This window comes from Rhinoderma darwinii, unplaced genomic scaffold (genome assembly GCF_050947455.1).
Source record: "Rhinoderma darwinii isolate aRhiDar2 unplaced genomic scaffold, aRhiDar2.hap1 Scaffold_795, whole genome shotgun sequence".
NCBI classification, from domain to species: Eukaryota; Metazoa; Chordata; class Amphibia; order Anura; family Rhinodermatidae; genus Rhinoderma; species Rhinoderma darwinii.
Genome location: NW_027464359.1, coordinates 82,501 through 86,585, shown reverse-complemented (window position 1 = coordinate 86,585; position 4,085 = coordinate 82,501).

Sequence of the window (4,085 nt, the reverse complement as noted above, 5' to 3'; positions counted from 1 at the left end):
AGTTGTAGGAGCTCGGCCACGTTGGCGAGTCCAACCGAGAGTACCGTGAAGGAGGACGTGCTGCACGTTCTAGCGGGAGCTGCACCTGGTCCAACCCGAGAAGTACTTCCATGGTGTGACCGGTATGTAGTGGCACGTCATGCCGGCCTCCTGGAAGTCCCCGTCGGCCTGGCTGGCAGGTCTGTCTTCATTGACGTTTTGGAGGAAAAACCCTATGAGGTTTTTATTTTGGGCTTCAGCCGGGCAGCAGTTCCAGGAGCCCGGGTAAGTTGGCACCTTACCCCGGTGTATTTGAGGTGGTGACACTTTTAGGGGTGCGAATATCTCCTTCACCTGAAATCCTGTGAGAGGGCATTTCTGCTCCGCGTTCCAAGTCCCTACGGTTCTTCCTAGCGGGAAGTCCTAACCGTTTGTGGCCGAGAAGGACTTCCATGGTGTGACCGGTATGTAGTGGCACGTCATGCCGGCCTCCTGGAAGTCCCCGTCGGCCTCGTTGGCTGGTCGGTCCGGTGCACCTGGACTTCCACGAAAGAACTTTGGTGCATTCTTTCTGGAGTCCCAGGCCGACCAGCAGTTGTAGGAGCTCGGCCACGTTGGCGAGTCCAACCGAGAGTACCGTGAAGGAGGACGTGCTGCACGTTCTAGCGGGAGCTGCACCTGGTCCAACCCGAGAAGTACTTCCATGGTGTGACCGGTATGTAGTGGCACGTCATGCCGGCCTCCTGGAAGTCCCCGTCGGCCTGGCTGGCAGGTCTGTCTTCATTGACGTTTTGGAGGAAAAACCCTATGAGGTTTTTATTTTGGGCTTCAGCCGGGCAGCAGTTCCAGGAGCCCGGGTAAGTTGGCACCTTACCCCGGTGTATTTGAGGTGGTGACACTTTTAGGGGTGCGAATATCTCCTTCACCTGAAATCCTGTGAGAGGGCATTTCTGCTCCGCGTTCCAAGTCCCTACGGTTCTTCCTAGCGGGAAGTCCTAACCGTTTGTGGCCGAGAAGGACTTCCATGGTGTGACCGGTATGTAGTGGCACGTCATGCCGGCCTCCTGGAAGTCCCCGTCGGCCTCGTTGGCTGGTCGGTCCGGTGCACCTGGACTTCCACGAAAGAACTTTGGTGCATTCTTTCTGGAGTCCCAGGCCGACCAGCAGTTGTAGGAGCTCGGCCACGTTGGCGAGTCCAACCGAGAGTACCGTGAAGGAGGACGTGCTGCACGTTCTAGCGGGAGCTGCACCTGGTCCAACCCGAGAAGGACTTCCATGGTGTGACCGGTATGTAGTGGCACGTCATGCCGGCCTCCTGGAAGTCCCCGTCGGCCTGGCTGGCAGGTCTGTCTTCATTGACGTTTTGGAGGAAAAACCCTATGAGGTTTTTATTTTGGGCTTCAGCCGGGCAGCAGTTCCAGGAGCCCGGGTAAGTTGGCACCTTACCCCGGTGTATTTGAGGTGGTGACACTTTTAGGGGTGCGAATATCTCCTTCACCTGAAATCCTGTGAGAGGGCATTTCTGCTCCGCGTTCCAAGTCCCTACGGTTCTTCCTAGCGGGAAGTCCTAACCGTTTGTGGCCGAGAAGGACTTCCATGGTGTGACCGGTATGTAGTGGCACGTCATGCCGGCCTCCTGGAAGTCCCCGTCGGCCTCGTTGGCTGGTCGGTCCGGTGCACCTGGACTTCCACGAAAGAACTTTGGTGCATTCTTTCTGGAGTCCCAGGCCGACCAGCAGTTGTAGGAGCTCGGCCACGTTGGCGAGTCCAACCGAGAGTACCGTGAAGGAGGACGTGCTGCACGTTCTAGCGGGAGCTGCACCTGGTCCAACCCGAGAAGTACTTCCATGGTGTGACCGGTATGTAGTGGCACGTCATGCCGGCCTCCTGGAAGTCCCCGTCGGCCTGGCTGGCAGGTCTGTCTTCATTGACGTTTTGGAGGAAAAACCCTATGAGGTTTTTATTTTGGGCTTCAGCCGGGCAGCAGTTCCAGGAGCCCGGGTAAGTTGGCACCTTACCCCGGTGTATTTGAGGTGGTGACACTTTTAGGGGTGCGAATATCTCCTTCACCTGAAATCCTGTGAGAGGGCATTTCTGCTCCGCGTTCCAAGTCCCTACGGTTCTTCCTAGCGGGAAGTCCTAACCGTTTGTGGCCGAGAAGGACTTCCATGGTGTGACCGGTATGTAGTGGCACGTCATGCCGGCCTCCTGGAAGTCCCCGTCGGCCTCGTTGGCTGGTCGGTCCGGTGCACCTGGACTTCCACGAAAGAACTTTGGTGCATTCTTTCTGGAGTCCCAGGCCGACCAGCAGTTGTAGGAGCTCGGCCACGTTGGCGAGTCCAACCGAGAGTACCGTGAAGGAGGACGTGCTGCACGTTCTAGCGGGAGCTGCACCTGGTCCAACCCGAGAAGTACTTCCATGGTGTGACCGGTATGTAGTGGCACGTCATGCCGGCCTCCTGGAAGTCCCCGTCGGCCTGGCTGGCAGGTCTGTCTTCATTGACGTTTTGGAGGAAAAACCCTATGAGGTTTTTATTTTGGGCTTCAGCCGGGCAGCAGTTCCAGGAGCCCGGGTAAGTTGGCACCTTACCCCGGTGTATTTGAGGTGGTGACACTTTTAGGGGTGCGAATATCTCCTTCACCTGAAATCCTGTGAGAGGGCATTTCTGCTCCGCGTTCCAAGTCCCTACGGTTCTTCCTAGCGGGAAGTCCTAACCGTTTGTGGCCGAGAAGGACTTCCATGGTGTGACCGGTATGTAGTGGCACGTCATGCCGGCCTCCTGGAAGTCCCCGTCGGCCTCGTTGGCTGGTCGGTCCGGTGCACCTGGACTTCCACGAAAGAACTTTGGTGCATTCTTTCTGGAGTCCCAGGCCGACCAGCAGTTGTAGGAGCTCGGCCACGTTGGCGAGTCCAACCGAGAGTACCGTGAAGGAGGACGTGCTGCACGTTCTAGCGGGAGCTGCACCTGGTCCAACCCGAGAAGGACTTCCATGGTGTGACCGGTATGTAGTGGCACGTCATGCCGGCCTCCTGGAAGTCCCCGTCGGCCTGGCTGGCAGGTCTGTCTTCATTGACGTTTTGGAGGAAAAACCCTATGAGGTTTTTATTTTGGGCTTCAGCCGGGCAGCAGTTCCAGGAGCCCGGGTAAGTTGGCACCTTACCCCGGTGTATTTGAGGTGGTGACACTTTTAGGGGTGCGAATATCTCCTTCACCTGAAATCCTGTGAGAGGGCATTTCTGCTCCGCGTTCCAAGTCCCTACGGTTCTTCCTAGCGGGAAGTCCTAACCGTTTGTGGCCGAGAAGGACTTCCATGGTGTGACCGGTATGTAGTGGCACGTCATGCCGGCCTCCTGGAAGTCCCCGTCGGCCTCGTTGGCTGGTCGGTCCGGTGCACCTGGACTTCCACGAAAGAACTTTGGTGCATTCTTTCTGGAGTCCCAGGCCGACCAGCAGTTGTAGGAGCTCGGCCACGTTGGCGAGTCCAACCGAGAGTACCGTGAAGGAGGACGTGCTGCACGTTCTAGCGGGAGCTGCACCTGGTCCAACCCGAGAAGGACTTCCATGGTGTGACCGGTATGTAGTGGCACGTCATGCCGGCCTCCTGGAAGTCCCCGTCGGCCTCGGCCACCTGTCGTTAAGCTGTGAGAGGAGCACGTGCTCCCGCGCCGTTTGAGTCTTTGGAATTTGTCCAAGACTCCTCAGATCGATCTGGCTCCCCGCGACCCGGCGGCGGAGGGACCACTCGCTCGGCAGTGCTTTGGAGCACTGTCGGTTACGGCGAGCGCGTCTTCCTCCCACACCGTCCGGGTCTGTTTCGCCCCCGGCCACCTACGGCCGGTGTCCCAAAAAGCCCGGCGGTCCTGCTAAGGCGGGCGCCGGTACCTCTCGCTCCCGCGAGGTGCGTTTGCTCAGTGCTGCTTCTATCACTCTAAAAGGCGTCCGAGAGTGTGCTGGTGTCGCCGGAGCCCGAGGCGCGAGAGAAAGCTTTAAACGACGGGGAGGCAGTGACCGCCCCCGTATGTCCGCTGCTCGCAAGGGCCTCTCTAGCCGAGGTGCTCCCAGGCGCACCCGCGCATGGGGCACGGTTGTTTTTCGCAAGTAGTC